Source organism: Ornithodoros turicata, chromosome 6 (genome assembly GCF_037126465.1).
Source record: "Ornithodoros turicata isolate Travis chromosome 6, ASM3712646v1, whole genome shotgun sequence".
Classification (NCBI taxonomy): Eukaryota; Metazoa; Arthropoda; class Arachnida; order Ixodida; family Argasidae; genus Ornithodoros; species Ornithodoros turicata.
The window spans coordinates 67,530,655-67,542,845 of record NC_088206.1 but is presented as its reverse complement, the minus strand read 5'-3'; the positions used below and the strand labels follow the sequence as shown (position 1 = coordinate 67,542,845).

At 45.2% G+C, this 12,191-nt stretch overlaps 1 protein-coding gene across 6 annotated transcripts in view; it reads left to right on the top strand.

Moving 5' to 3' along the window:
* The window catches only part of LOC135397135 (sodium/calcium exchanger 1-like), a 191,441-nt gene that overhangs the window by 101,094 nt on the left and 78,156 nt on the right, over positions 1-12,191 (top strand). For all 6 annotated transcript variants that reach the window (XM_064628496.1, XM_064628494.1, XM_064628498.1 and 3 more), the window contains one exon: positions 2,488-2,531. The gene's annotated coding sequence lies outside the window, so the exon portion shown is untranslated. The remainder of the gene's footprint in view (positions 1-2,487; positions 2,532-12,191) is intronic.

Here is a 12,191-nt window from a genome sequence, read left to right as displayed (position 1 = left end):
CGCTATCAAATATTTCGTCATTGTGAATCAAGAGCGACGAGCTTCGGAGGATAGCTTACTCGCACGTCGCGGAAGTATTGAGGGGAAACAGCCCTAACCGAGTTTCTCCGTCGGTGATAATGAATGGTATCGAACCCGAAGGCATTCCTGCACCATTTTTTAAATAAATTGTTTAAATTAAATTCAATAAAAAATTAAAATAAATTGTAAAATAAATTGTGTAAAAATAAATCTTATTAAAATAAATAAGATAAGGAATACTCCATGTCGCAGACTAGTCATAGGGGACATTTTGTCACGGTGTCCTTCTGCTGGCTTCTCTTTCAACGAGTTAAATACACCCCCTCCCCTCCCCCCTTTTCTAAAGCACTTATCTCTCCTTTCCGACGTCAAAGCAATCCCCCGAAAACAGGGAACAGTGACTTTCGGAAAAAAATTATTTAGGAGCAAGCTCTCTAAATGTGTGTTCATCACGATCCCGTCAGCGCCCCAATTTCTCGTGCGCATTAACTTAAAATTCTGCCCTAAATACTAACGCTAATTCCTACTTCGCTTTCACTGGCAGGGCATTTGGATGCGCTTTTAGAACGCAGGATTTAACGGGTATCGCGTTCCCATCCGCGATAAGCACGTTCCGCGCGCGCGAGAGGGATCCGTTCTCCCGTGGTAATGCACGTGCTGACGTTTACCCGAGAATGCGAAGCTGCCAGATATAGAGCTAACTAGTTCGAAGAGTCTGGCAACTCTGATTGAAATGGATCTCGTTACGCACGCGGCAGGGGGAGACGAAGGGGGAGGAAGGAAGGAAGGATGTAATTGGCGATGCCCTGTCGGGCTTCGCGAAAAAGTGCTGAGGGAGAAGTCTCGCTTGCAGAAAGGAGGAGGGGGATGAGTGAAAGGAGGTTCGTTTTAATTGGATGGGGTACAGGTGGAGAAATTCAAAGCTGGGCTCGAGACTGCGCTGGCTCGGTGTGACTGGTTACCGAGAGATTTGTGGTTCGATCGGGTGGGTAACTCGGGGTAGCGTTTCCTTCAGTTTGAGGCCGAAGGAACGCACGGGTACACGGCGAAGTGGGGAAAGGACGAGGTAACTGCAATTCTTCGTGTCTCCGTGCGGTTCCGTCGTCCTCGAGCTCAAAGTAATGCTACTTTCAACTGCGTTACACCAGCTCACTTGCATTGCGTTACTTTGCTAACCTGGTAGCTTGTATGAAACAGTAACTTTATCGTATATGACCAACATAATTCTGTTCAATTTTATTCTGAATACTCAACATACAGTGCTGGTAGTCAGACAGCAGGTATACCGTAACAATGCGTAAGAACTAGTAGCAATCGGGTAATGTGGGAACGGTGAGTCAAGTACGGTAAACGCAAGTGATAAAAGGATTAAAGAACTGAAACTTCTGTCTATTTATTTATGTATTTATTCACCCACAGCGCCCATGGGGCAAGCGTACAAGCTTTCATGCAGTGAACTTATTTCACCAGGCACCTGATGTTCAACAAGCTACTATAATAAGAAGTTTCAGTGCTTTATCTTTTTTTATGAAAAGAACTAATAATAACAAACAACTTAACGTGTACAAGAAACTACGTTCTAGACACCTTATAGACTGCACTAGAGCTGACACAAATAACAAACTGTAAGCTACGGACTCGAAAAAGAGACTTGACGTCGAAGAAAGTACCATTAAACAAATCTGTGTTCGGAATCCAAAAGAAGTAGGATGAATACAGGGCAGAATGATAACGGACTCTAATCACGATACCAAATATATTTATTCGGTCAATAAATGAATGTAGTGTCAGTAAAAAGCCTGACGTAAAGTACATATAAAGGACAATGAGTAATACGAAAAGTAAATTAATACACAAAATGGCGAAACGCTAAATAGCCTGCGAGCTTGTCTTTCGACCTAAATTACAAAAGTAGACAATGCGAAACCTCCTCTCCAGACTTAGGTAACGTGCATTGGCTTGGCCGTAGTTACTTATTTGACCACGAGTTCCGCCCTCCTTCAGATATAATTGATTGGCAATCGTGGAGTTTGCGTTCTACATGGTACGCTCTTCGGAACTTTCTTTCAGTAATTCTTAAATGTATTTCATTCATTATTAATCAGAATTGTGAGTAATAAGAATATTACTCATTAAACACGCTGAACGCAGCAATATTTCCTCACTGTTCATCTGCAATGATGCGCTTACGTGTTTCTTATTACTTGCTATTTGAAGCAGCGGAAGCAAATTGAAGCAAAGCAAAAGCTTATTCAAGCAAAAGAAATGCACCACTTCTTGTATAGAGGACATTTCTGAAAAGTAACAGAAATAATGAAATGACAACAGATATTTATATTGGCAAAAGAAAAAAAGAAATGATTGATTTGTTTTTGAACTTGGGTGTAATGTTGTATTATTGTATTGCCTGCCAAACCGGGAGACGCAATTAGCAGCCTTACTCAGCACTTTTATTGTGACTTTCAGGTTGCAGAGGGCAGCACTTTCGCGGCCAGTATCATCACCATCATGTAAGTATAACACATAATTATGATTCATGTTTCGCCCCTTACAAACATGGTAAGAGTAACTAACCACAAAATACGTGCATCCACAAGTGAAATTGTAACAGCACTTTCGCAGCATTTCGATACATTAAATTGTTCATCTAATGATAAAGTCCGTAATTGAAATTATGTTCTGGTATTCACATGGGCCTCTATAGGGCACATTAGAAAGCATTTTTTTTCTCATAAGCACTCCAGTGAATCATTAGAGAGCCTTTGCGTACGTAACGGACACCGTTGGAAGTTGCGCGCACGCGCAAAACATAGAGCTTCGCGCATTGCGCAGAACCACCACGCTATTCCGTAGGTACGCGATGGCAACAGCGTACGTAGGGGATAGCGTGCTGATTCTGCGCAATGCGCAAATATCAGTGTCTTGCGCATGCGCACAACCACCGCCGCTATCTCTTACTTACGCATTGGAATGGAAAAAGCTGCCATCCAACATTGGCGACCGTCACTGATCACGACCAATTTGTCACCGCTATTACGAGTACATCATATTTTGCCCCCAACACACACGCATAACCATATAGTTCTCAACATTTACTACGCAGTAGACCTGAGTTCTATTCTATGTATCATCTTGGCTCTGTGTAGTAGCGGTATCGATATTTATTATGTGATCGAAGTGTGCTTTATTTATTTGTTTCATTTTGACCGTATGTAGTGTTAGTATCAGTGTGTTTTCTTCTTTGTTCTGTGTGTGTGTTTTGAGTGCCCCACCCCCTTTGTATGGCCTAAGGCCGCTCGAAGGTAAGCTAAATAAATAAATAAATAAATAACTTTGGTGGTTCTGCGCACGGGCAAGACCCAAGTACCATCCCGAGCAGCACAATGTACTGAAAGTCGAGTGCAATAGGGGTGGACGGGTAGGTGGAAGACCTTGAACAGACTCTTGAAACTAAGGAACATTGACAAGACACATACCGTCCACCCCTATTGCACTCGACTTTCAGTACATTGTGCTGCTTGGGATGGATTTATTCGGCGTGCCAAAGCAATCACATTCCTTTCCGATCATAGCATTCCCACAAAATCAGACGGGGGCACAAGTCTTATCGCACATTCTCCCCCGTATCACAACTTCTCCCAAGCAGCACAATGTACTGAAAGTCGAGTGCAATAGGGGTGGACGGTATGTGTCTTATCAATGTTCTTTGTTTCACGAGTGTGTTCAAAGCCTTCCACCTATACCCGTCTACCCCTACTGCACTCAACTTTCAGTACACTTTGCTGCCTGGGCTGTATCCCTTTCGTTAACGCGTCTAGCAGTAACAACGCGTATCGATATCACTCCGATGGCGAAAGATATCTTCAGGCTGTATCTTCCTTTGTCCTTGACCTGGCCGCTGATGCATCGATGGCAGAGCAATCGATCACGCTGTCGATGGTGCTTTCCCTCTGCGCTTCCGGAGCTAAATGGCGTCGATTTGTTGCTCTACGTGTTGGCCATGTCAAGCGGGGCATTACATGAGCCCAGCTAATGGTTAGAGGATAGCCGGTAAGGCGCTCACAAATAAAGACCGCTAGACAGCTTAATTGTTATTTGGGGAAATCTCCAGAAGCTCGTATATTCGCTAGAGGAAGGGAACGGAAACTGTCGTGGCGCTGGGAAAATTTCAAGACGTTCGCGTGGGCAGATTTCCTTCATCTTTGTTGTTACTCGCGCGCAATCCTTCGTTTCGTTGTTGCAGCCGTGAAAAGTTAATCCCCTAGTGACGAGAGCAGGAACTGTGATCCAACTTGCCTCAGTACACGTGTGTCACATAGTTCTGCATCGTTGGCGTTTTTATCACGTTCGAGAAAAGATTACGTTCTGTTTTTTTTTTTTTTTTCTTGGAAACTGAAAGAATTGAGATGCTCGCAGCTGCTTGATTGGGAAGTTCGTTGGAGTTATCGATGACTCTGCTGAACGGACGAATACCACATAATACACCATAGTGATGCCACAGTGGTACCACAGTGATGCCAGGGGTACCACACAGGTACCACAGAGGAACCACAGAGTAACCACAGTGATGCGAAATCGAGACCTATCGGTCCGCGAAAGAAAGTCACGCAGCCTAAATTTTTAACAAAGCTAGAAAGTTCCATAGGAAGCCTCATAATGGAGGCTGTCGACATGCATGACTAATGAAAGTACTACCCCAAAAAGTAAAAAAAAAGTACTGAAATGGAAGGAACGATGTAGAAGCGACCTTGCATAAAAGCACCGTTGATGAGACATTTTATTCTCCTGAAGTATTCATGTCGAGGAACATTCCAGGAAGAGCGAAGAAGAAACATCTCCCGTGAGAGAATACACTTTTTTTTTCTTTCTCTCTCATTCCTCCGGGCTCTCTGACGGAATCCATTTGCATAGCAGCCTTCTTTCATGGCCGGCGACACCAATTAAATTAGGCCCGTTGAAGAAGAGTCCCGATCAGACGGAGTGTCCTTTACTGACACGGGATTGAATCTTTAAGGGAGAAACGCAACGGTTGTTTCCATTACATCTTACAGAACACGCTCACCTATTTACACGGCGATTGATACAGAGGGAGCACTTTGAATGGTCGAATGCCGAACCGATTGCCATTTCAGGGCTTTCGTATACCGGGCGTTTCAGTTAAATCCCCGGGCTAAATAATTCGCGACCGTGTGCACCAATCGACGAACTTCCTTCTTTACAATTATCTCTCCGATACTACCTGCAAGCTGCGCATCGTGTGATTGAGTGGGAGGCGTTCATTGTTAAAATAAAAAAATTCAAGTTAGTTTCGTAAAAAACAAAAACAAAACAAAACGAGAACTTCTAAAGCAGGGCGCTGTCGGCCTTAAAATGGGTACTACCCCGTTTGGGACCTTCAGTGGACACCTTTTAGAGAATAATCTATATACCACCGAAGCGGGTCATTTGTTGCTGTAATTAATTGGTTTAGGTTTACATATTGTGTCGCGGCTGGTCGCGGTGAAGCTCAAAAGGACGTAATTCATTGGTGAAATTCATTCATGTAAGGACATAATTCATTGATGAATAAGGGAATGGAAGAGTGTCCTTTTGCGCTTCACCGCGACCAGCCGCGACAAAATATGTAAACCGAAACTCATTTGAATTTTTATTTAAATAATGAGCGCCTCCCACACGTTCGCACGGTGCGCAGCTTGTAGGTCGTATCGGACAGGTACTTGAAAAAAAGAAAGTTCGTCGATTGGTGCACACATTCGCGAATTAATTAGGCCGGGGGGTTTAACTGAAACACCCGGTATAGTCATGTAAAGCTTCGTGGGCCATAGTATCCTCAAGCGCTATTTGAATGTTGTGAAACGTAGATACATATATAATATCTTCGATGTCCCATCTGTGATCGAATTACTTCGCTTCCATATGCTCCGACTTGCTCCATTCGTCGTCCTGCCTTATTTTATGTGGATAACGTTGCCGCGCGTGAACCACCTACTAGACGGACTCAAATTGCTTTTAACCTTATATCGGATCAACTTGACCTTTTTTATCCATCTTTTAAATGTTTTAGACGGAAGGAGCTTCGTCACCTGAGCCTGAATGTGCACTGCTACTGAGGCTTATCGCTTTGCAGGCATACTGTCAATAAAGGATTATTATTATTATTATTATCTGCTTCATTGGCCCGTGCGACGGGGTAATTTGATTATACTATTTAAAGTTATACTCTTTATGGTTTGTACTATACTCGTAATGCGCAGTAATTGTCTTTTACACGTTTCTCGTGTAAGTGTCCTCCCCTATGACACGCATGTCTGCGACGTAAGTTCCGTACCATACAGAAGATTTTTTTTTTCTTTTTGTAGAGCACCCTTCTAAATCCTGCAAACAGCGCCAATTCAAAAGGCATACTCTGCACAAAACATGGCGAATGGCAAATGGTTCTCTTGCAAACGTTTTTTTTTTTTTCAAACATTGTTATTACGCAACCGTCAGTTGAATAAGCGGAATAACGAAAGGTGTTTACGTACAAAAACACTCCATTTACATTCCATGTTAAGTATTGCTCCGCTTTTATCCAATATCACCGAACTCCTCATGTAAATATCTCATCCTGGATCACCTGATCGCTCACACTTGTAGATACTCACTTGTTATCGTCCGCCAAGCACGTTAGCCTGTTCACCCTCCTCTCTTTCTTATCCTGGTCCATCTCATCGCTCATACCTGTAGATAGCTTTTAACTACCACACACTCTCACATCATCTCTCCCATAAGCATCTCTCACATACTCACCGTAGTTTTGGCGCTCTATGGCCTTTGTTGCCTTTGTGCCATTAAAACCATAATCTCTCTCTCTCTCTCTCTCTCACACACACATTCCATGGCGAGACTGGGAGGTGACACGGGTTCGAATCCTGTCGCGGCTGTGCTGTGTGAGGTTTTCCCTAGGTTTTTTCGAAGACTTTCCAGACAAATGTTGGCACAGTTCCCCCTGAAGTCGGCCCAGGACGCATACTAACCCCCCCCCCCCCGCTGCCCCCCACTCCTTGCTACTGTCCTCTCTCCAGGGGTCGAAACCGGAACTGAACCGTAACCGAAAACCGCAAAAAAAACGTTATTTTTCGCCGAACCGAACCCCAACCGAACCGTAAACATCTTTGGTCTCCCCTTGAACGAACCGGAACTGAACCGAAAAAATACGATGCGGTAACCGGTTCGCCAGACGGTAATAACGCCTATACCTTCCCACTCGACTGCCGCAACCAGCTCCCTGCATCGCTCGGAATCTTGCCGAATTTATAGAGCGGACAAATTGATAAACCAACAAGTGGTGAGTCCATGCACCTCCTACAACCTCACCTCCAAAAGGTTCACGACATCCCTGTACATTTTTGCGATTCGAGGTGTAAAAAAAATAAAAAAAAGAAATAAAGATTTGCTACACGACAGCTACACTTTGCATCGTTGCCTCGGCTGCTTCCTTTCATTCAGCGTCGCGTTGTGAAGGCAACGTAAATTTTAATAGTCCACAGTGATATCCACAAGCAACGCAGATCTCTAGCGACCACGGGAAAGAGGTTGGCGTGTGGTCCAGAGCATGGAGGAAGAAAACACAGGAGCGGCTTTTCTCCCTCTTTTCAACGGCGAGCAGCGTGCCGGCCTGCGCATGGGACTCTGGGGTACTCCTATCTACCACGAGACAGCTTTCTTCCCTTTGGAAATTAGTGATAGCCTTTTGCAATGGAGTTCAGTGGTACACTGTTTGCCATTTCCCAGCACTTTTCGGTACAGTAAAGGATGATCTGCTGTCGTGAACTGCATCATGGCTCTTCGTACCTATGAAGTGTAGAGATGAGGGAGTAAGAGGATGGAACGAGGAGCAAGCCATCGCCGGAACCTGATATTACCACTCACATGTCGTACACTGATCAGCACAGCACACGTAAACCGGTTCGAACCGATTAATATCGGTTCAAACCGTTATTCTTGTTGCTCTGAACCCAAACCCGAACCGAACCAATAACCTCGAACCGGAACTTGAACCGAACCACAAAAAATAACGGTTCCAAGCCCTGCCTCTCTCCATCTGTCCACGTCTGTACGGCACTCATAGCCACAGTTGCTTCGCGGCGCTAACACTGAATTTAAAAAAAAAACTCCGTTTATAAGATGAAAGGTGTAAAAAAATACAGCGTATGTTCCGGCACTCTTTCACACTGACTTGCCGCCATTGATCTCTTCTTTGTTACTGACTGTCATATAATTGCCGCTGTACCCACGGAGTATCTCTGCCTGAGCCACGTTTACTAATCCTTGTTTCGGCCTTGCCGATCGGCATAGTGAGGACGCCTAACAGGCCGTACCTAGTGTTTTGAGTTCTGCGTTGCTCGGCTCTGTTCTGTTCAGCTAATCGTTCTGTTCGTCTTTCCCGCAAAGCTCCTGGCGAGCACTTAAAAAGGCCGCTGCCATTCGGAACTCTCTATTTGCGGCGTGCCTCTAACGAAGAACTTCCGCCGTAGAAAGTAATTGTCATGTTCGATCCCAGCAAGCTTCGGTGCGGTTCCCCATAATCGGGGTAGATTTATTTGTTGATTTATGGCGAACCCAATATTCGGAACAGGGAAACGTTCATGTATTTGCCGCAGATGATCAAATGGGAACATTGCTTCCGCGGGATGTTCTCTTAACGGCCACGATGCACGCGATTCTGCGACAGAATAACCGGCACTACTTTTTTTTTTTTTTTCTTGGTATGGCGGTGATCAGCGAGGAAGCCAGATGGTCGTGCTTCGTGCTCCTTTTAGTGCTTCTACCGCCAGACGGTAGAGAAGTCGCCGACGGCGCAATATTGCAATTTGAACCGACTGCAAAAAGAACAATAAGAGGAAAGGGAAGTGATATTCCTTGCAGGTGCTCAGATTGGAAGGGGTCTAAGTGATATACAGTGAACCCTCGTTATTATGACCGTGGTCGTTCCCGAAAATTTTGGTCATAATGCGGAATTGTCATATTAACGGGGGGGGGGGGATTTGCAGAGGTTTCACTAAATTGTTCCCCAGGAGCATGGTTGTAAAGCGCGTATGTCAGATTATCGGGGGCCATATTAACGAGGGTTCACTGTACTTGATGTTTTAGCATATTATCTCGAACCACAAAAAGTCAGCAGAGCTGAGGATGTGCAGGGGTAGGGGCAGGGGCGGTGCGGCGGAAAAGGTGTTTACAGGGGTTACTGTAGACGTCCTGAATTTGTGAGGGGGCGCAAAATTCCCACGGAGGTGAGGCGCCGAAGTGTTTTCTCAGGTGCCGCATGCGAATAAAATGCCGAATAAAATCATGACTACTGCATTGGTACACTAAGCAGGTAGACACAAAAATGCGAAAGAATGTGTTTGAAATGAAATAGGATCACTTCATTAAAAATGAAATATTTGCGAACACTTCAAGTGACTGCTTATTGCCCTTTTTGTCAATAGAAATTCTGTCAAAATAGTATCAATCATGTCAATTGACTTTAAGCGGAAACTCTCATTTAGAAGTCAACGAAGGGAGAAAGTCAATGCGGTCAATATGAAATCAATTAATTCTCAATTAGAAGTCAATTTTCATTTTTGTAAGGGGCATGAATTCGTGGTGGCGGTGGGGGATGGAAAGAGGTGCCGATTGTGATCTGGGGTACCCCTGAATTCAGTCGTTGCGCCGCCCCTGGGTAGGGGTGTCTTCCTTTTAGTACCTCCTTGTTTGCCTCTATGGTGGGGAATTATTCGGGACGGGTAATACGACTTGGGACGACTTCACGAGGCAGTGTGCGGGCATATACGTTCCAAAGTGTTCCAGGAAAAATATCAGCGGGTGCCGGGACGTACTAATCCCATTTAAAGCGGTTAGTTACGGAAGCGTACGAAACAGGAACTTTGTTCGCAAGTGGCCCCACCTATTGACCTACCTATCATAAGAACACAGTTCGAGCAACGCGTAAAGAAATATAGTCTAACTACGCCCACGAAGTTGGTCCCGTTATAGATGCATACTTACGAAAGTGGCGAAGGAGGCTGCATTTTTTCAAGCATGAGCTCACGTTCCTCCGCCTCAAGCTTAACTTTCTATAAATCACCCTATAGGCGGCATTCCTGGATGGCTGGCCGAAGCCGGCAAATTTCTCGGAGGAATTTGCTAGCGCTCGTTAAGGAAGACGGGAGAATCCATTGCTTAAGGCGTAATGCTGCGGGATCGATTCAGGTAACGATTTTTTTTTTCGCTTTCCAATAGCCACTTCCTCCTCTACTCGAAACAGAGATTGCACGTCATCCCGTAGCGAGAGTAGCGGTTGTTACGGGCGCTTGTTCACTGCGAGATTGGAGTCGATTGTTATAGACAGTCTCTATACGAGGGAAGATAGGGGTTGGGTTTAATTGTCTGGAAGGTGCGTTGAAAGAAAAAAGGCAGAGCTCAGGCTGAAGGTATCGAAGGGGAAACGATGCGGGGATAAAACAACACTAGGTGGCGCAGGAAGTTGGCACGATACGGTTCTATTAAAGACACGTCCTGTATAAAGGCGGCACGTGTTAACTTACTGAGGGATCTGAGGCGAACTACGACGGTATTTCTACGATAAGATCTACACAGCTGGCGCTTGTAGTGAGGACGTACGGAGTGGTTCCATGGATCTTGAGATGTCCATTCTTTTTTTTTTTTTTTTTTTTTACTTCTGCTACGCTAAGGTCCTCAGCGTTTGCTCCAACCAGAGCTCCGCCGCTGCTTTTGCTCCCAAACTATTCCGGATTATCGATAAGTTACAAACTTGCTGATAGGACTGCAAAAAAAAAAAAAAAAAATAGGTGCGATATGTGCAACCAGAGGGTCTTGCGTTTCTTTTGTTCGCTCTGGTGCAGGAAGTATATACGTATTACTTTCATTGTTAGCTGCGTCTTAGTCGTTCAGTTCCCATGGGAGAACACACTGCCACATCACGTTGCTAAAGTGGTGTGACGTAACGGACAACACGCAGAGGAAGGTGGAAGAGTGAGAATGGAATTTGCTCATCCCTTTCAATAGGTGGCGCAAAAAGTGTGCTCTGGACTGTTTCGTCAACTTTGCCTCAAACTGTCCTCCTTGCTTTCCCGTACCTCTTTCTCTAGTTTTACCTCTCTGCCTTTGCCTCAAGCGTTGCTTCTACCTTTACCGCTAGGTTTGTCGATTTGATTGCGCCTCTGACATTATAGCCCTAGTCTTGGCTGTTTGCTTACCTCTGACGTTGCTCACAGTTTTGCCTCTAGGCTCGCCTCTTGCTTTTCCTTTCACATTGCCTCTACCTTTGCCTCGGAGCTTTTTTTTTTAAATTCCGTGTTAGCGACGCGAAGCAACTGTGGCTATGAGCGGCGTACAGACGTGGACAGATGGAGAGAGGACAGCACAAAGGAGTGGGGGACAGGGGGGTTAGTATGCAGCTGGGGCCGACTTCAGGGGGAACCGTGTCGACATTCGTCTGGAAAGTCTTTGGAAAACCCAGGGAAATCTTCAGACAACACAGCCGGTGACAGGATTCGAACCCGTGTCCTGTCGTTCCCAGTCACGCCGTGGAAAGCGATCATGCTAACCACTATGCCACGGGAGCAGGTGCCTCGAAGCTTGCCCCACCTTGCTTTGCCTTTGACATTGCTCATAGTTTTGCCTCTTCCCATTGTCTTTAGCTCTGCCTTCGGGCTTGCCGCTTGGTTTGTCTCTCACTTTGCCTCCGACATTGCCTCCGACATTGCCTCCGACATTGCCTCCGACTCGCTCTAGTGCAGCTTGACGCTTTTCCCCCTAACATCTGCCCTAACTTTTGCTCTAGCTATGGATCAGATTTCAGCGCTAAAAGCGCCAAGAAAAACAACGACGAGAACATATTTCACGCCACCGCACAGCGGCGCTAAAAGTTCGACCTTGTAGCTTAACGCAAAAATGGCTCAATACAAGCACTTCTCACGCATCTCTCTAATCATTGTTGGACATAGCCAAACCTCTTTTTAAAGATCTTTCTGGGCGTCTTTCTTTCGACGTAACTTCTCAACCGTTTTATTGGAAATGGCTATTATCAATGTGTGCATCGTCTGCCCGCATCCAGTATCGATTTTCTTTAACGTAAAAAAAAAAAAAAATGAAAGAAGAAAAGGGCCGAAGAAAGCGAAAGTGTG